Source organism: Crinia signifera, chromosome 19 (genome assembly GCF_055691185.1).
Source record: "Crinia signifera chromosome 19, ASM5569118v1, whole genome shotgun sequence".
NCBI classification, from domain to species: domain Eukaryota; kingdom Metazoa; phylum Chordata; class Amphibia; order Anura; family Myobatrachidae; genus Crinia; species Crinia signifera.
The window spans coordinates 144,930,324-144,952,626 of NC_139226.1; the positions used below are offsets into that span (position 1 = coordinate 144,930,324).

The window sequence follows — 22,303 nt, forward strand, 5'->3', positions numbered from 1 at the left end:
CCCCCCCCCAGTTCAGTTCCATTAGCTGCTCCAATGCTCCAGCTGCCTGCGGAACACCCTCCCTTGTACTAGGATACATTTCCTGATGCCTCCGGACCTTCCGTGGACAAGCGGCACCTGCTCAGCCTTCCTGAGACCCAGTGTCCCCCATGTGCACAGCTTCATGATGGGAGACTGTACATTTATTACTACAGTATAGCTTCTAAATATTAAATGAGGTGATGTTGCCCATAGCAACCAAGCGGATCCTGTTTATCATTTTATAGGATGAGATTAAGAAATTGATTGCTATGGCAACATCACCTCTTTTCATTTTGGAAATCTATAGTAAATATACCCGAATGACCCCCAGAACCATACTGCAACACGACTGGATCATCCCATAGCCCCACTCCCCATCCAGTTCTATTGAAGATGGGTTGTTGCCCCTAGCAATGTATCAGATTCTACAGCTTATTTATTAAGCACCAAGATCATAGATACAATCTGATTGGTTGCTATGGGCAACATCCCATCTTCAGTAAAACTCCCATTTTAGTAAATTTACCTCTAAGGGTATTTACTAAGATGGCAGTTCTATTTCACATTGGATGTTGCTATGGGCAACCAATCAGAATCTACTTCTTATTTATTTAGCGCCTTCTAGAAGATAATAGTATCTGACTGGTTGCCCATAGCGACAGCTCATCTCCCATTTTAGTAAATTTCCCCCTATGTCTCTGCCCAAGGACTAGCTATCCTTTGGTGCCGATCCAAACCTGCGCGTAGATTTTGGCCCCCTGCGTTCGATGGGTGGCGCTGCTCACTAGGCTCCAATTAAACGCAGCCTAGTGAGCAGGGCTGAATTACCTCTTTGTCACCAGCCAATCAGCTCCTACCTGACATTTCACAGACTGGGTTTGAAAAATGTCAGGTAGGAGCTGATTGGTTGGTGGTTTATCACTCTCCATGGCGCAGTAGATCTCGGCCCATGCCCTATTGTATGAATAATATATATTAGCGTATAGTGATAGATACATTGATCACCAGATATTCAGTACAGATCATGTATACAGCACTCATTCCCTCTATATACAATAATAGTATCGGCATAGACAGGTTGTATGGCTGCACAGATCGGCGATGGAACCCATGATTTATCATAGCTGCAAGGCAATCCATTCACATGCGCCAATTGTGCATATAAAGCAGGATCAGCCAATGTACACTGCTGTCTAGACACTTCCCAGTCTCCTCAATAGGGACAGGAGCCATATTGGGTTCCCTGCATTAATCTGGATTATTCATTGTAAAATTGTATATGATCAGGAATGGATACAAATTAGGTAATAGAACATTAACACATTTGCAGATTTTTTTTCTCCTTAGACTTATACTGTATATAAATGATGGGGGGTTATTGGAAAAATGGACAGACAGACAATTTCATTTGTATCTTCAAAAAGACTGACAGCAGAATACACAAATCTCACTGGGTCTATAACCAGATGTGGCGGTTCTGTAATTATTCAATGGTACCGTCCCCAATTTCTATAATAAATATATATATATATATATATATATATATATATATATATATATATATATATATATATAATATATATATATATATATATCTCAATCAATAAGTAAAATTTTAAATTAGTTACATTTCTCCAACACCTGAAACACTAATATAAAATTTGGGTACTTGTGTATTTTGGCGGCGCCCATCGCATCGCATACCATAACGCATGCGATGGTATGCGATGTGACGCAATTTCGTTGGTTAGTGTACGATGGCATACAATTTTCAAATTGTATGCCATTGTACATGGCATACAATGCCATACGATGCGATGCGATTAAACATTGTATAAGCACCCTAGTGGGTGCTTATACAATGTTAAGCACCCTAATGGGTGCTTACAATGTTAAATGCACCCCCACGCCACCCCCCCACTATAAACGTGAACCCGAAGCTTGGCGAGCGCAGAGATCCCGCGAGGGGCGGCGGTACGCGTCCTACGACCTTTTCATACCCCCACTATCCACGTCGGCGTGGAGTTGAGAATAGATTAGCGTGGCGAGCGCAGCGAGCCACCGAGCCCGAAGCGTGGCGAGCGGACGCGGATACCTGTGAAGCCCGCGAAGGGACGCGTTTACCTGTGAAGGTATCCGCGTCCCCTCGCGGGGCTCGCTGCGCTCGCCACGCTTCGGGCTCGGTGGACACACAATCTATTCTCGACTCCACGCCGACGTGGATAGTGGGGGTATGAAAAGGTCATAGGATGCGTACCGACGCCCCTCGCGGGCTCGCTACGCTCGCCACGCTTCGGGTTCACGTTTATAGTGGGGGGGTGGCGTGGGGGTGCATTTAACATTGTAAGCACCCATTAGGGTGCTTATACGATTTTTCATCGTATAGGGGGTCAAAATTGTGTCGCATCGCATGCCATCGGGTACATGGCATGCGATGCGACGCGTTCATCGAACGATGCTGAAATCGGGCGCCGCCAAAATACACAAGTACCAAAATTTGCAATCTGTATTTGTATCTGTCATAGGATAATAGGGTAATATTGCACATTGCCAGACAAATATATATATATATATATATATATATATATATATATATGTATGTATTAAATATAGGTATAGTATATACAGTGTATATATATATATATATATATATATATACATACACACACACACACACACACACACACACACACATACAGTATATAGTATTTTATTTTCATTCCCAATCTTTATCACATGGTTGAGTTTTTGAAACTGGAGGTGCGAGGCATGCTGGGAATTGCGATGAGATATTATGAGGTCAGGCTGCAATGTACCGAGCTGGTATTTTTGTATACGCCCCAGGGGTACTTTGCGCAGCTCTCTCTCTCTCTCTCAAAAAAAAAAGGAAACAGTGGAATATATTCCCTGGAACCATTGTATGCATGTGTTTCTTCCCTAATTGCCGGGATAAATGATTCACATTAACTCTGCCCCTTTAATTGCCTGAAAAGGGGGTGGAGCTCCAGCAAGTACCATGCAAATCAATGCAAGTATTAATCATCTGCAAAGTGCACAGGAGGCTACATGCTGCTGGTAGGATAGTCACATAAGCAGCCGGCAAATCCCAGGTCCGAAACTTCCTGTCCATGGAGCTGACTGTATCCTATCACGGTTGTGTCTATATGCCCTTCGTGGAAAGGAGGTGATCCTTTTGGTGAAGGGAAAATAGCTAAATCACTACAGAGCAGGCTTATTCCCCTTCACCGTAAGGACTTTTATGCCCCTAGTGGTCAGATCCTGCATACGAAGGGAAATTAGCCACCTCTATAAAGAAAATGCTATATTCCCTTCGCCATAAGGATATTATGAGCCAAAAGGTGTTAAGACCTTATGGTGAAGGGCATATAGCCAGCTTTACAGTGATAATGCTATATTCCCTTCGCCATAAGGATATTATGGACCAAAGGATTTTAAAACCTTATTGTGAAGGGCATATAGCCAGCTTTACAGTGATAATGCTATATTCCCTTCGCCATAAGGATATTATGGACCAAAGGATGTTAAGACCTTATGGTGAAGGGCATATAGCCAGCTTTACAGTGATAATGCTATATTCCCTTCGCCATAAGGATATTATGGACCAAAGGATTTTAAAACCTTATTGTGAAGGGCATATAGCCAGCTTTACAGTGATAATGCTATATTCCCTTCGCCATAAGGATATTATGGACCAAAGGATGTTAAGACCTTATGGTGAAGGGCATATAGCCAGCTGTACAGTGATAATGCTATATTCCCTTCGCCATAAGGATATTATGGACCAAAGGATTTTAAGACCTTATGGTGAAGGGCATATAGCCAGCTTTACAGTGATAATGCTATATTCCCTTCGCCATAAGAATATTATGGACCAAAGGATGTTAAGACCTTATGGTGAAGGGCATATAGCCAGCTTTACAGTGATAATGATATATTCCCTTCGCCATAAGGATATTATGGACCAAAGGATGTTAAGACCTTATGGTGAAGGGCATATAGCCAGCTGTACAGTGATAATGCTATATTCCCTTCGCCATAAGGATATTATGGACCAAAAGATGTTAAGACCTTATGGTGAAGGGCATATAGCCAGCTTTACAGTGATAATGCTATATTCCCTTCGCCATAAGGATATTATGGACCAAAGGATGTTAAGACCTTATGGTGAAGGGCATATAGCCAGCTTTACAGTGATAATGCTATATTCCCTTCACCATAAGGATATTATGAGCCAAAAGATGTTAAGACCTTATGGTGAAGGGCATATAGCCAGCTTTACAGTGATAATGCTATATTCCCTTCGCCATAAGGATATTATGGACCAAAAGATGTTAAGACCTTATGGTGAAGGGCATATAGCCAGCTTTACAGTGATAATGCTATATTCCCTTCACCATAAGAACATTATGGACCAAAGGATGTTAAGACCTTATGGTGAAGGGCATATAGCCAGCATTACAGTGATAATGCTATATTCCCTTCGCCATAAGGATATTATGGACCAAAGGATGTTAAGACCTTATGGTGAAGGATATATAGCCAGCATTACAGTGATAATGCTATATTCCCTTCGCCATAAGGATATTATGGACCAAAGGATGTTAAGACCTTATGGTGAAGGGCATATAGCCAGCTTTTCAGTGATAATGCTATATTCCCTTCACCATAAGAACATTATGGACCAAAGGATGTTAAGACCTTATGGTGAAGGGCATATAGCCAGCTTTACGGTGATAATGCTATATTCCCTTCGCCATAAGGATATTATGGACCAAAGGATGTTAAGACCTTATGGTGAAGGGCATATAGCCAGCTTTACAGTGATAATGCTATATTCCCTTCGCCATAAGGATATTATGGACCAAAGGATTTTAAAACCTTATTGTGAAGGGCATATAGCCAGCTTTACAGTGATAATGCTATATTCCCTTCGCCATAAGGATATTATGGACCAAAGGATGTTAAGACCTTATGGTGAAGGGCATATAGCCAGCTTTACAGTGATAATGCTATATTCCCTTCGCCATAAGGATATTATGGACCAAAGGATGTTAAGACCTTATGGTGAAGGGCATATAGCCAGCTTTACAGTGATAATGCTATATTCCCTTCGCCATAAGGATATTATGGACCAAAAGATGTTAAGACCTTATGGTGAAGGGCATATAGCCAGCTTTACAGTGATAATGCTATATTCCCTTCGCCATAAGGATATTATGGACCAAAGGATTTTAAAACCTTATTGTGAAGGGCATATAGCCAGCTTTACAGTGATAATGCTATATTCCCTTCGCCATAAGGATATTATGGACCAAAAGATGTTAAGACCTTATGGTGAAGGGCATATAGCCAGCTTTACAGTGATAATGCTATATTCCCTTCGCCATAAGGATATTATGGACCAAAGGATGTTAAGACCTTATGGTGAAGGGCATATAGCCAGCTGTACAGTGATAATGCTATATTCCCTTCGCCATAAGGATATTATGGACCAAAGGATTTTAAGACCTTATGGTGAAGGGCATATAGCCAGCTTTACAGTGATAATGCTATATTCCCTTCGCCATAAGGATATTATGGACCAAAGGATGTTAAGACCTTATGGTGAAGGGCATATAGCCAGCTTTACAGTGATAATGATATATTCCCTTCGCCATAAGGATATTATGGACCAAAGGATGTTAAGACCTTATGGTGAAGGGCATATAGCCAGCTGTACAGTGATAATGCTATATTCCCTTCGCCATAAGGATATTATGGACCAAAAGATGTTAAGACCTTATGGTGAAGGGCATATAGCCAGCTTTACAGTGATAATGCTATATTCCCTTCGCCATAAGGACATTATGGACCAAAAGATGTTAAGACCTTATGGTGAAGGGCATATAGTCAGCTTTACAGTGATAATGCTATATTCCCTTCGCCATAAGGATATTATGGACCAAAGGATGTTAAGACCTTATGGTGAAGGGCATATAGCCAGCTTTACAGTGATAATGCTATATTCCCTTCACCATAAGGATATTATGAGCCAAAAGATGTTAAGACCTTATGGTGAAGGGCATATAGCCAGCTTTACAGTGATAATGCTATATTCCCTTCGCCATAAGGATATTATGGACCAAAAGATGTTAAGACCTTATGGTGAAGGGCATATAGCCAGCTTTACAGTGATAATGCTATATTCCCTTCACCATAAGAACATTATGGACCAAAGGATGTTAAGACCTTATGGTGAAGGGCATATAGCCAGCATTACAGTGATAATGCTATATTCCCTTCGCCATAAGGATATTATGGACCAAAGGATGTTAAGACCTTATGGTGAAGGATATATAGCCAGCATTACAGTGATAATGCTATATTCCCTTCGCCATAAGGATATTATGGACCAAAGGATGTTAAGACCTTATGGTGAAGGGCATATAGCCAGCTTTACAGTGATAATGCTATATTCCCTTCACCATAAGAACATTATGGACCAAAGGATGTTAAGACCTTATGGTGAAGGGCATATAGCCAGCTTTACGGTGATAATGCTATATTCCCTTCGCCATAAGGATATTATGGACCAAAGGATGTTAAGACCTTATGGTGAAGGGCATATAGCCAGCTTTACAGTGATAATGCTATATTCCCTTCACCATAAGGATATTATGGACCAAAGGATGTTAAGACCTTATGGTGAAGGGCATATAGCCAGCTTTACAGTGATAATGCTATATTCCCTTCGCCATAAGGACATTATGGACCAAAAGATGTTAAGACCTTATGGTGAAGGGCATATAGCCAGCTTTACAGTGATAATGCTATATTCCCTTCGCCATAAGGATATTATGGACCAAAGGATGTTAAGACCTTATGGTGAAGGGCATATAGCCAGCTTTACAGTGATAATGCTATTTTTCCTTCACCGTAAGGACCTTTATGGTCCCATAGATGTAATGTGCTTATGGTGAAGGGAAATAGGCCAGCTTTCTAGTAATAATGCTATTTTATGGTGAAGGGTATTTAGCCAGCCTTACTTTGTGTATGCTATTTCCCTTCACCATAAGGACCCATAGATGTAAGGTCTTTATGGTGATGGGGAATAGGCCACCTTTATAGTGATACTGCTATTTTCCCTACACCATAAGGTAGGGCTCGACAAATTTCTCTAAAATCTAGGAGCCAGCATGAAAGTGTAGGAGCCAGACACACTAAAACACTAAATCACCCCCCCCCCCCAAAAAATGTGCTTCATTCTAGAAATCATTTATAGCTTATCTCAATAATTTAGTTGACATTGCCTATTCTGTTACCGACATTAATAAATGCTTGTTTGACTACTAGGGAGTATTGGCCAGGGGAGGATTTAAAAGGCAGACCGCCATACAGCGTACTCATGGAGGCTGTTGTGATGGCGCTGGGTTCCACAGCTGTGACTGCCGCACTGTGAGGGTGGCATATGAGGGCTGGTAGTGGCCGCAGCCAGGAGAATGACAGCAGCAGCGCATGATGGACTCCGGCTACTAACACCGGCTGTGCACAGGGCGATCACCCCGACTCCGGCGGCAGACAGGGCGCAGCTACAGATGACCCACTGCCAGGAAACCAGCCACGGTGGGACCAAATCTCCCGAACTATACATCACTTCCCCATCACTGCATTGCTGACATCCAGTTGTGCCAGAGGGACGCTGCCACACTGCATCCATTGCCCAAATAACTTTCCTTACTTTCTGGACTCTCTCCTGCACCTGATCCCTCTTTCTGTGTTCCCTGCATACATTGTTAAATGATTGTCCCTACTTTTTGGATACTCTGGTCGGTCTTCCCTAATGGTTATCCCTACTTTCTGGGTACCCTTCTACAACCTGATCCCTTTCTCACATTGTCCCTTAATAATTATCCCCTTTCTGGGCACCCTCCTTCCACCCTGCCCCCTGTGGGCAGCTTCTGCCTGGTCACCCCTTGCCCTCCAGGGTCTCATTGGCCGATGCATTGTGCACAGAGCAGGGGCAGCATCTGCCATGACACAAGCAGATAAAAGCCAGGGATGGGACAACCTCAACGGCACGCATTGTGTCTCTCCCCGCTCACCTTCTCCAGTAGGGGTGCAGGAGGAGAGAGCCTCCCACCGCCGATGCCCGGCACACATTCATTTTCTGCAACCTTATCTGGCAAGCTCCCTGGGATTACTGGGCTACCCGGCCCCTCCATCTACGGTGCTCATCTTCCATGCAGAGCACCAGCCTTCCATACTGCGAGACGAGCGCTACCTCTACTGCCCGGCCCCTCCGCCAGCACGGTCATGGATGACACATCACCGCTTGATGCTATTCGCCAGCAGCAGGGACCTCCGCAATAGCGAGCCGCCTGCCCTTGCACCTCGTCATCATCCTCCGGGTGCTTCTGCAGGAGAGTGTGCTGGCTGGAGGTTCAGAAGAGCCGCGCCAAGACATCATCGGCTTACGGAAATTGGGGGGGGGCTTCACAGCGTGTGGCAGACCCCAGCATCTGAGTGCAGAATGTTGCTCAGAAGGATCTCCTACCCACATACATGCCAGGAGGAGTTCACCTACGAAGGGGCTACTATTGTCCGCTGGACCAGTAACAATGGGTATGTGGTCTACAATGTTATAAAAGGAGCGTAGAGGCACTGCCACGTCATATGACCTATCTCATCAGCAGGCCACAGCACCCACAGGATCTGGTCGCCGGGAAGGAAAATCTGGTCACCATGGCGACCTGGCTCCCGGAGTTTGTCGAGCCCAGCCTTAAGGACCTTTACGGTCTCATAGATGTTAGGTCCTTATGGATGGGCCCAGGAAATGCAGACAGGCACTTGCCTTCTGGGGGTGGGCAGCTGATGTCACATACATTAGCCACCTCCCCATTCTCGGACCCAAATGCCGCAAGTCTAGGTCAGTCCAGATTGACTTTGGTTTGCGAGCAGGGGAAAAAGTAATTAGATGGTTGGCAGCCATGGTAGTTAAGCTACCCTACGAATGGATGTTAATGCAAAACATCCATTCGCAAAGCGGCGGGGATGAGTGGATTGTGGCAGTCAGCGTTGGAAGACTCGCCATGCAGCGAATTCTCACTGCTTAGCGAGTCAATCAGAATCATTTCATTTTAAAAGTTACATTTTATTTAGTACTAGGTGATTCATTGCGCCCTACGGGCGCTCTTCACACCGTCGTTAGGGGCTGCTCCCCCTTAATTTGTGAACATTTGTATATGAGAAAGATGGTTAGAATTGTATGACAGATGGCCTGTATTGCAACTTGACTTATAGGTGAAATGTGTTACATAGAGAGTATATGATGTGGAAGGGGGGGTGTATTGTTTTGTTTCATTAAAAAGCGGTTACAGAGTAAGATGTACATTGATAGTGTGGATAGTACATTAACATTTGTGGGTGTGGGGGGGGGGGGCTTACGGTTCAGGAGAGCAGGAAGCTGGGTAGTGATAGGGGTGTGTGAGTATACGGGGGACTAAAGAGGGGCTTAGGGGTGCCGTGAATTGCGGGAGGGGCGCGGGGGTGCCATGAATCAAGGGAGGGAGGGGGTGCAGGTGTCCGCGAATCGCGGCAGAGGGCGGGGGTCCGCAAAGCGTGGGAGGGGGCGTGAATCGCGCGAGGGGGGGTTGCGAATTGCGGGAGGGGGGTGACATGAATCGCGCGAGGGGGGGGGTGCGCGAGGGGTCCGTGAATTGCGGGAGGGGGGGGCAGGGGTGGCGCGATGAATCACCTAGTTGGTTATATATTCTTGTAGAAGGATGGTAGGATGTTACTGTCATTCAGAATGCATTTACATAAACAGTAATAGTAGCAGTAAAAGATTTGACTTAAAAAAACCTACAGTAAAACAGAACAGGTGTTATATATTATACAAAGAATTGGTTGATGATGTGTAGGTTGACGTGCACATAGTTGTCACTGGAAAAAAATTGCTACAAGAAAAAATCAACACAGAAAGGTTAACACATGTAAATGTTGACATAAGTGTGGCACTTCATTGTTGTCCATGTCGACACATGGGAATAAATATGAAAACATTAAAAAAAGAAAAATAAATCTTCAAAAACTCATGTCAACCTTTTTCATTGTCGACCATAGCCGTGTCAGTGTTTTGCATGTGCCATTTAATCCTGGGGTTGCCGTGAATCGCACACGGGGGGGAGGGAGGAGGTGAGGGGTGTCCGCGAATCACGGGAGGAGGGGTCGTGGGTGGATGCCGTGAATTGCGGGAGGGGGGGGTCGTGGGGGGGGGGTGTGGGTGCCGCAAATTGTGGGAGTTGCAGTTAATCGTGGGAGGGTGGGTTGCGGGGGCGGGGGGTTGCCGCAATGACAGGAGGGGGGGTCAGGGGGGGGAATCACGGTAGGGGGGGTTGCGGGGGGTACCGCGAACTGCGGGAGGGGGGGTCCCGGGGGGTTGGCGCGAATCGTGGGAGGAGGGGTCGCGGGGTGCCGCGAATCGCAGGAGGGGGGTGTCACCGGGTGGGGCTGCAAATCGCGGGAGTCGCGTGGGGTGCCACGAATTGCGGGGGTGTGCTGCGAATCGCGGGAGGGGGGTCACGGGGGGGTGCCGCGAATCGCTACAAGAAAAAATCAACACAGAAAGGTCAACAAATGTAAATGTTGACATAAGTGTGGCACTTCATTGGTGTCCATGTTGAGACATGAGAATGAATAAGAAAACATTCAAAAAGTGAAAAATAAATCTTCAAAAACTCATGTCAACCTTTTTCATTGTCGACCATAGCCAAGTCAGTGTTTTGCATGTTCTATTTAATCGTGGGGTTGCCGTGAATGGAGGGGGGGAAGGAGGTGGAGGGTGTCCGCGAATTGCGTGGGGGGTGCCGCGAATTGCGGGAGGGGGGGTCGTGGGGGTTGGGTGATGCGAATTGCGGGAGGGGGGGTACCGCGAATTGCAAGAGGGGGTCGCTGGGGTGCCGCAAATCGCCACAAGAAAAAATCAACACAGAAAGGTCAAATGTTGACATAAGTGTGGCACTTCATTGGTGTCCATGTCGACACATGAGAATGAATATGAAAACATTGAAAAAGTGAAAAATAAATCTTGTCAACCTTTTTCATTGTCGACCATAGCCATGTCAGTGTTTTGCATGTGCCATTTAATCGTGGGGATGCCGGGGGGGGGGGGGGGGCGCTCACCTGGTGTGTCTGGTGAGTAGCTGTGTCTTTGCTGTGTAACATGGAGAGGCAGAGGGTGTCTGGCACTGTCTGTGGGCTCGCTGGGCTGGTTCTGTCATGTGAGTCAGTCATGTGAGTCAGAGGCTCCACCCAGCGTTATAGCTCCAGACACACTTTGAGTGACAGATGTAGCCAAATATATAAGAGATTACAGGACTTTCAGTGCACCCATATCTCTACTTACTATTCTTGTATGGGTATTTTAGGACAGTGGGTAGCACTTTTAAATTAAATTATAAGGCATTGCTCCTTCGAATATATATTGCGCAACGGAATATGCTGCGCTATATAAGAAACTGTAAATAAATTATATATATATATATATATATAATGTGGAGTGAAGAGGGTCTCTTGTATGATAAATTTTAAACTTTAAAACTGGAGCAGGATTCATTCTTGTATCGGTGTCTTTTGCAGCCTGCCTGTACACCCAGCACCATGCGCCAATACATCTGCTGCCTGTACACCCAGCACCATGCGCCAATACATCTGCTGCCTGTACACCCAGCACAATGCGCCAATACATCTGCTGCCTGTACACCCAGCACCATGCGCCAATACATCTGCTGCCTGTACACCCAGCACAATGCGCCAATACATCTGCTGCCTGTACACCCAGCACCATGCGCCAATACATCTGCTGCCTGTACACCCAGCACCATGCGCCAATACATCTGCTGCCTGTACACCCAGCACAATGCGCCAATACATCTGCTGCCTGTACACCCAGCACCATGCGCCAATACATCTGCTGCCTGTACACCCAGCACAATGCGCCAATACATCTGCTGCCTGTACACCCAGCACCATGCGCCAATACATCTGCTGCCTGTACACCCAGCACCATGCGCCAATACATCTGCTGCCTGTACACCCAGCACAATGCGCCAATACATCTGCTGCCTGTACACCCAGCACCATGCGCCAATACATCTGCTGCCTGTACACCCAGCACCATGCGCCAATACATCTGCTGCCTGTACACCCAGCACAATGCGCCAATACATCTGCTGCCTGTACACCCAGCACCATGCGCCAATACATCTGCTGCCTGTACACCCAGCACCATGCGCCAATACATCTGCTGCCTGTACACCCAGCACAATGCGCCAATACATCTGCTGCCTGTACACCCAGCACAATGAGCCAATACATCTGCTGCCTGTACACCCAGCACAATGCACCAATACATCTGCTGCCTGTACACCCAGCACAATGAGCCAATACATCTGCTGCCTGTACACCCAGCACAATGCGCCAATACATCTGCTGCCTGTACACCCAGCACCATGCGCCAATACATCTGCTGCCTGTACACCCAGCACAATGCGCCAATACATCTGCTGCCTGTACACCCAGCACCATGCGCCAATACATCTGCTGCCTGTACACCCAGCACCATGCGCCAATACATCTGCTGCCTGTACACCCAGCACAATGCGCCAATACATCTGCTGCCTGTACACCCAGCACAATGAGCCAATACATCTGCTGCCTGTACACCCAGCACAATGCACCAATACATCTGCTGCCTGTACACCCAGCACAATGCGCCAATACATCTGCTGCCTGTACACCCAGCACAATGCGCCAATACATCTGCTGCCTGTACACCCAGCACCAATACATCTGCTGCCTGCACACCCATCACAATGCACCAATACAACTGCTGCCTGTACACCCAGCACCAATACATCTGCTGCCTGTACACCCAGCACCAATACATCTGCTGCCTGCACACCCAGCACCAATACATCTGCTGCCTGCACACCCATCACAATGCACCAATACATCTGCTGCCTGTACACCCAGCGCCAATACATCTGCTGCCTGTACACCCAGCACCATGCGCCAATACATCTGCTGCCTGTACACCCAGCACAATGCACCAATACATCTGCTGCCTGTACACCCAGCACGATGCGCCAACACATAGGCTGCCTGTAGACCCAGCACCAATACATAGGCTGCCTGTAGACCCAGCACCATGCACCAATACATCTGCTGCCTGTACACCCAGCACGATGCGCCAACACATAGGCTGCCTGTAGACCCAGCACCAATACATAGGCTGCCTGTAGACCCAGCACCATGCACCAATACATCTGCTGCCTGTACACCCAGCACCAATACATAGGCTGCCTGTACACCCAGCACCATGCGCCAATACATCTGCAGATGGGAGTCCTATGATTTAGCGCCCTTCAAGATGCCTGTTATCAATTTAAAGACAACAGCATTCCGGCCAGCAGAATTCCGGCATCATGCAAGCGCAGCAAAATACAGGAGCTGGAATCCACGGCTGGCGGAAGGCAACAGCTGAAGCAGCCGCATGCTACCAATGCTCATAGCCAACAGCAATATGCACGGCCTCCGTGATCCCCCCCTCTGCATCTGTACAATTGGCAAGTAATTGTAAAGTTTTCATCCCAGACTTACGTGCTGAGACCAATCACCCCAAAGCCTGTGCACATGTGGGTTCTACCAGAGCAGGGCCATGGCCAAGTCCCTTAATGCAACACAAGACCTGGTGTGACAGTCCAAGCACAATGACCCAGTATCAAACTGTCCACAATAACTTTCTATTACATTGGCCACATGTAGAAAAACCCATCATACTATCCCAGAGTTCTCTCTAAAGGGCCCTACACACGGAGAGATTTGTGCCAGAGATTCATAATGGGAGAGTCTGTGAGAGATTTAAAACCTGTCACAGAAAGTGTTTAGGCAACATCAGGGGAATAAACAAAGTCTTCAAATTTAAATGGGTTTGAATAATGCATGGGGGATATCTATAATACAAAAATAAATAATGTAAAAAAAATTGGTGTGGGGTCCCCCTCATGTGCATTACCGCTCTGAGCTCTCTGAGCCAGACCTGGATTCTCTAATACCAAAGTCCGCCTATACTCAAGAAACCGACTCTTGAGCCGGCCCTGGTTCCCAAAATATGGGGACAAAATGAGTGAGGGTCACACATATTTTGGGGACTAGCATCCGGCTCCACAAGCAGGTGTAATGCCATAGCCAGGAGATAAGTTTGATGGGGTCCCCTGGCACAAAACATTACCCACCCTAACTAGTCAGCCCAGGCCAGGAGTTTTGGGGGAGGTGGAGTCCCCTTCTCCAGGGCACCCCAGACCTGAAGCCTGGGACTATCCCTTGCAGGGTTGATAGCTGTTTTTTTTACAGTAGGACTACAGGTCCCAGCAAGCCTGCCCCACATGCTGGTACTTGGGAGAACCACAGGCACCAGCATGTGGGGCATTAAAGGCCCACCAGCACCTATAGCCCCCTGTAAAGGAAATATTCAAATAAAAACACAAACACAGGTTTTAAAATATTTTATGAAACTGCACATTGTCTACACCCAGGGGAACCTATGCCCCCCAGGTCTTCTGCAGAGTCTTCACCTGGAGCAGCAGCCTTTTAAGCTCTTTTGCATGGCTGCTGCTTCCCAGGGCTTCAGCTTCTTCATCTGTGTTCTTCACCTGGGTGCTGCGGCCTTTTGAGCTCTTTTGCACGGCTGCCACCTCCCAGGGCTTGTTCTTCTGGAGCTCTTCTCTGCTCCTCCGCTGTCGGACTGGCTGCCTCCTGTCTGGGGCAGGCTAATACAGCCAGCTCTAGGGGGCGTGGCAATGACACAGCAAGCTGTGATTGGCTAGCCACGGCCACAACCAGGGTGAGTTTAATGAGGGTAAGGGATCTGGGTGCCGCGAGTGGGGGAGGGGGGTCTACACGAAGCGGTTTACATGCATTTTCTGAGTGATTTAGTAAAATTGCTCAGAAAATGCCTGAATGTCACCCTGCGTGTGGGGCCCATTAGACATTATCACAGACTGCTGTGGTGCAGATTATAGTTTACTAGCCAAGACCAAGCAGCCCTGTACACACGCTTAGATTTTCCCAGTTTTTGATCAATTCGATGCACGCTCCCGTTTTCTCAAAATCGAATAGAAAAATCTACTGTGCAGCCAAGGAAATCTCAAATTCGATCCAGTAAATCAAATGAGTACATTGTGCCTACATTGTGAAATCGAATCGAATGCAAAAGTACAGATCTAATGCCAAATCGAATGGGATGATCTAATGCCAGATCTAATAGGAAATCGAATCTAACATCAAATCTAAGCGTGTGTACAGGGCTTGAGACTGAGGACTGTTTCTGCGCATTATAGCAACTTACACATAAGCCAGGGCTTGACAAATTTTTCTAAAATTTAGGATCCAGGACAAAAATTTAGGAGCCAAAGTAAATAATATGCAGATGGGGAGGCAGGGGCACTTGAATAAAGACACAGGCAGATTTACCAACGTTTCGAGACAGCTAGGTCCCTTTATCAAGGTGCATGTTTCACAATCGAGTGCCGCCGCCTCCCCATCTGTGTATATTTCTGGCTGCTAGCATAGCTAGCACGGAGCGCACCGGTTCCCGTCTTACTCCCTAGGGGGGAGAGCTTGCCTGCATTCATCTGGGGAGTGCCGTCCCAGGACATTATATATAGTAAAAAGTATTTAAAACCCGGCGACTATAGCAATAAATATAAAAAGAGTAGTATAAATATATACAGATTAAAAAATATTTATTTTATATAAATGGACACTATAAAAATACAATACAATAAATGGGATCAATCCTCTTAAGTATTAAAGTTGGAATTGTTGTACAAAGGAGGAGGAAGGAAGGAAAGGAAAAAAAATTCAGATATTAGCAGCAAAGAGGATATAAAAAGATTGCTCGTAAATGCAGAAGAGATACAAACATGTACAGTTAAAAGCAAGGTATTAGTGACATATAAAATGATGAATATGAAGAATAAATGGAGTGGCTTAGCATTTATTCTTCATATTCGTTGTTTTACCTCAGAGGCAGACACCCAGAGCCAGCAGCCGCCGATGTGCAGGAGGAAGCGCACATAGCTGCAGCAAATAGTGGAGCAGCCGCTGTACATATAACTTCCCACGGCGTCCCCACCGCCGGGTAGAGCAAAGGATCTCCGGCAGGTGCGGGAAGGGAGGAAGCGGCAAGGAGCTGGGCTTACCTCACGCGGCTGCAGTGTCAAGTCTCACTGTCGAGACCCGGGCACAGCGAAGCCGCACACAGCGACAGCTCCATGAGACAGGTCAGCAGTGGATCCCCAGCAACCGGTCCGCAGGTGAAGGGAGAAAGATATCTCTGATATATATGCTGAGAGGAGGTGGCTTAGGCAGGCAAGAGACGAGCTAGGACACGCCGCTGTGTCCTATCTCCCTCCTGAGCAGACGGCAGGTCAGAATTTAGTCACCAGACAGGAAAGACCTATTTGAGCAATTTCATAACTTATCCTGAGAGGAAGCTTGTCAATCAGCCATCATTAATTCATTTCATGTGTATGTTTTAAACAATTTTTCGGTACTTGTTTCCTAGCACGGCCACACCGATTTACATCGGGGTGGTCGTGTCGGAAAAATCGGGTCGATCGCATCGCATGCGATTTGGTCGCATGCGATGCGATCGTCACGACCGACCGATTTTGGACCCGATTTTTTTTTTTTAATTAAATGTAAATCGGGTCCCTGGGACCCGATTTTACATTGGATTCAATGTAAAATATTCCCAACCCCCCCAAATGTCACGACGTACACCCCACCCCACGATAGACGCCAACCCGAAGCGTGGCGAGCGCAGCGAGCCCGCGAGGGGCGGCGGTGCGCGTCCTCCGACCTTTTTATTCCCCTACTATCCACGTCGGCGTGGAGTTGAGAATAGAATAGTGTGGCGAGCGCAGCGAGCCACCGAGACCGAAGCGTGCCCCGCGAGGGGACGCGGATACCTTCACAGGTAAACGCGTCCCTTCGCGGACTTCACAGGTGTCCGCGTCGCCACGGACACCTGTGAAGCCCGCGAGGGGACGCGTTTACCTGTGAAGGTATCCGCGTCCCCTCGCTGCGCTCGCCACACTATTCTATTCTCAACTCCACGCCGACGTGGATAGTAGGGGAATGAAAAGGTCGGAGGACGCGCACCGCCGCCGCTCGCCACGCTTCGGGTTGGCGTCTATCGTGGGGTGACGACGGGGACATCTAAAATGTGAAATGGGTCATATTGGCCCATTTCACATTTTTTCAGGATTTCAATGTTCAAAAAATCTTTTAACATTGAAGCCTATGTAAAAATCGGGGGCATCGCGTCGGGACCTATGTTAATGGTCCCGACCGACGCGATGCCCCCGATATTTTACCTTTCCCGACACGATTTCAATGTTAAAATATTTTTTAACATTGAAGCCTATGGGGAAATCGCGGGCATCGCGTCGGGACCATTGTTAACGGTCCCGACCGACGCGATGCCCCCGATATTTTGTCCTAGCCGGCCAAATGGACCTGATTTCAAAGGAAATCGGGTCCATCTTATGGATCGTGTACCTTAACTAAAGGTACACGATCCATAAGATATGTGGCCGTGCTAGGAAACAAGTACCAATTTTTCTTACATAAAATTTTCATTATACTTGTTGTGTAGTTTGTATGCATTGTAGCTAAGCGCTGCTATCATTATATATTTTTCCATGTTTTATCTCATAGGGATTGACTATCCCCATAACCTAGCAGCTGCTTTTGAGGACCAACCTATATCACAGGCGCCGTTATCTTTTTCTTCAATAGATTAAGATCCTTTTTCCTTGTGCTCATTACAAACATGGGGTCCTATTCCACTCGTTCTGGATTGGGACATATTATGCTTCTGATAAGATTGAGAGACAAAGAGGGTGTCGGGGAAAGAGAGTTAGAGGGGTGGTTAGAGAGGGCTTCCAGTGATCGTGAAAACCCAAAAAAATAGTGGGTCCCTGGGAACCCTCACTTAGAAAAATTGGGGTCCTACCTGACCTTTTCTGAGTCCCAATGGAATAAAACCTCCTCTCCCATTATCCCCAGCATGGCACATGTGGGTCTGGGAAGGAAGGGGGGGGGGGGGGGGGGGGGGGAAAGAAGGAGTATCAATTGGCCCACTCACAAAGAAAGGTACATATAATTTAGGGCATGGCTTTGTGGGGAAGGGGTGTGGCCACATAATAGTACCAATTCACTTTACACCACACACCGTAGTGCCCAATACATATCATGCCTATTATATTATGCTACACAAGTGCTCCTTACCTACAGTGCTATAGCAGCCTATTCTCTTTCATCTCCTGTATGGCACATCCGCCTCCTCTCCCCTTCCCTGCCAGCATGGCACATACCTTACACCAGCTGCCTTCCCTCCTCAGACATTAGAAGTCCCGGAGAGTGAGCCTCAGTGACCCCCCCACAGCACTGCATTCTGTACCACAGGGATCCTCTTTAGATGTAGCAGGCATCAAGCACCCCTAGATTGGCCAGCCCGCACCAGGCCTCCAGGAAGTGGGGCCTATTCTACAGAAGCAGCTCTGCTGTGTACACGGGGCTGAGTCCGGCTGGGGAGAGCGCAGGGCGGCTGCGGGGTTGCAGTGTGCAAGGAGAGGCAGGTCAAGATTTAGAGGTCAGGCCATCCCTAGGCACAATATTTTTGCCCCCCCCTCCTCCCTTTTCAGAGTCAGTTATAGGGCACATTGAGTAATAGAGAGCGAAGGAGGAGTGAAAGAGAGTTGGCCCGAGGAGACAGTCAGAAGAAAAGTTTTTTTGTAAAAACTTTCCATTCGAATCCTTTTCTCTGATATTGTCCTGGTGACATAGCTCACATTGGGATGTAACAGGGTCCATCGGAGCCAGGCACCCACGCTAAAACTTTGAGAGGTAGGCTCCTCCCATCGGAATCCCACAATGCTCAACTTCAAGAGCACACTAGGATACATAAACTCAGTACAACGCCTGAACATCTTTTATGCACAATAACATTTTAAACATAACCAATATAACATGACAACACATGAAATGGTCTTACTTACTGAGCGTAAGGGAGGGATCGCGGTGTCACCAGGACAATATCAGAGAAAAGGATTCGAACAGTAAGTTCTTACAAAAATCCCTTTTTTCTCTTCAATTGTCCTGGTGACAGCTCACATTGGGACGTTCAAGAGCAGGTCCTTTGGGAGGGTACGCTCAGGTTTGCAGTTCTCATCACTGCGTGATGAGACGCAAACTCATGGAACCTGTAGAATTTGGTAAAAGTGTGAAGAGATGACCAAGTGGCCACCCTGCATACTTGCTCCGCTGTAGCTCCATGGTGCACCGCCCAAGGGGCTGCAACCGACCTGGTGGTATGAGTGTTTATCCTAGGAGGAACTGGTCTTCCAAATTTAATGTATGCAAATGCAATAACTGACCTCAACCACGTAGCAATGGTCTGTTTCGAAGCAGGCCAGCCTCTTTTGTGTACATCAAACAAGACCAACAAAGAATACATCTAACGGAAATCCTTCACCCTGTCCACATAAATGCGCAAAGCGCAAACATCGAAATTCCTTCGTTTGTCCCTTTTCCTAGAATCCTCCGGAGGACTGAATACCGGAAGGACAATTTCTTGGTTTAAATGAAGAGAGACAACTTTAGGCAAAAATTTAGGGACTGTACTCAATACAACCCTATCCGCATGAAAAATCAAAAATTGAGTCTTACAAGATGATGCTCCCAACTCTGAAACTAGCCTAGCCGAGGTGAAAGCCAGTAAGAAAACTAATTTCCACGTGAGAAATTTTTAAATCAGCCGACCTCAACAGTTCAAAAGGATGTTTTTAAAAAACCGCCAGCACCAGAGACAAATCCCATGGAGCCACCGGCTGTTTATAAGGGGGTTTTAATCTCATGACCCCTTGAAGAAAAGTCAGTAATGCCACCTTCTTTTGAAAGAAAATGGACAATGCCGAACTCTGCACTTTACACAACTGTAGACTCAGTCCAGAAGAAAATCCATCCTGCAAAAATTACAGTAACCTGGAAATCTTAAACCTGGAAGTGTGAGCTCTTTGTCTCTCACACCACCTAATGTATGTTTTCCATACCCTATAGTAATTGGCCAAAGACACCGGCTTCCTTGCCTTAATCATAGTTTTAATAACGGCATCCGAAAACCCCTTCTTCCTTTTTTTTTTATTATTAAAGTTTGTTATTGAGGACTGAACATAACATGGATATTGACAGTTTACAAAATAGTCATGCAGAGATGGAAACAAAAGTATTGAAAATCAATTTGGCTCAAGAACAATTGAATATGGTTTTAACAGGTATTTGACCTGTTGCTTTTGTCTATAGGTCTTTTTGGATGGATGCAACTGGAGGACCGTGCACAATCGGTTCTAGAGTCAGTTAACCTGAAGAGCAATTGGTGGATTACCTGAAAAAATTTGGGGCTCATACCATTGCGTTGAACTAAAACATTTCAATATTTGTGCCTTGAGCACAGTTGATAGTCAATAAATCCCCCCCAAATCTGAAAGAATTGTTCCGTGCGTTCTTCCTTCTGCAGAGAGGCCTCCACCCACTCCATGTGGAAAAGCTTCACCCTAAACAACTGAACCTTGGGGGGCTCTGTTTGGATACATTGGTGGAGGATACATTTACCCCTTCTTCCTTAAGATGGAGGTTTCAAAAGCCAAGCCGTCAAATTCAGCCGACCTAGGTCCTGATGAAAGAACGGGCCTTGTCTAACAGATCTGGACGTAGAGGAAGACGCAATGATGTTATCGACAACCTCAGAATGCTGGAGTACCAGGATCTCCTTGGCCAATCTGGAGCTATCATGATGACTTGAGTCCCCCGGGCAATCATTTGGAATGGCGGAAAAACGTAAGCCAACTGGACATTCCAAGGCACTGTCATCGCATCCACCGCCCACGATAGTGGATCCCTGGTCCTGGAATAGAACCTGGGTACCTGGCAATTGAACCGTGATGCCATCAAATCCACCTCTGGCAGGCCCCAGAGGTCCACAATCTCCTGGAATACTTGAGGATGCAGCACCCATTCGCCTTCTAGCAGCTCCTCCCTGCTCAGGAAGTCCGCTTCCACATTCTTTACTCCCGGGATAAACACTGCTGACAGGATCCGAGTCACTTCCAACATCGCCATCTTGCTGTGTGTGCCTCCCTGATGATTCAAATATGCCACCGCCGTGGCATTGTCTGACTTAATATGGATGGGAGAACCCTTCAACTTCTCCTCCGCCTGTGACAAGGTCTTCCATACTGCCCTTAACGCCAAGATAGTTATTGGAAGTACAGACTCCTCTCTGGACCACAGACCCTGTAATCTCAAATCCAGAGCCACCGCACCCCAGCCCCCGAGACTGGCATCGGTGGTAACCAGCAGCCACTCCCAAGTCCGTAGGGATCGGCCCCACTGGAAAGAATCCACATCCATCCACCACCTCAGAGCAGATCGTGTTTCCGGTGTCAAAACTACTTTTTCTGTCTTCATGGTTTGGTGTTTCCTGACTAAACTGCCAGAATGTTCCACTGAAACGTTCGAGAATGAAACCTGGCATATTGCAGGGTCTCGAATGTGGCCACCATCTTTTCTAATAACTTTAGGCAACCCCAAACAGAAGGATCTGGCGGCCCCAGAATTTGCCACACCAGTTGACAAATGTCCCTTGCCTTAGACTCTGGCAGAAACACCCGATGTAAATGGGTATCCAATATAACTCCCAAGAATTGGAGTCTCTGAGTGGGACACAGCTGAGATTTCTGTAGGTTTAGAATCCAGCCGTGATTTAGCAAAGACTGAATAGTGTCTGAGAGGTCCTGACGCAACCTTTCTGCAGACTCCACTTTGAACAAGAGATCGTCCAAATACGGGACAACCACAATTCCCTTTTGTCGGAGAACTGCCGTCATTACTGCCATCATTTTTGTAAATACCCTTGGGGCAGTAGCTAAACCGACAGGTAGTGCTTGAAACTGTAGGTGAAGATCCCCTATCACAAATCGCAGTAGAGACTGATGATCTGCATATATAGGCACGTGTAAAAATGCGTCTTGAATGTCCACCGACACTAGAAATTCTCCTGGTTCCAGGCTCAACAGTACCGACCTTAGAGATTACATCTTGAAATGATCTACCCATAAATGCAGATTTAAGGAGTTCAAGTTCAGAATTGGTCTGA

General features: G+C 46.7%; 1 pseudogene; it reads right to left on the reverse strand.

Annotated features, from left to right (window-relative positions):
* The window catches only part of LOC146041660 (protein TFG pseudogene), a 65,634-nt pseudogene extending 44,367 nt beyond the window's left edge, over window positions 1-21,267 (reverse strand).
* Between the last annotated feature and the right edge of the window lie 1,036 nt (window positions 21,268-22,303).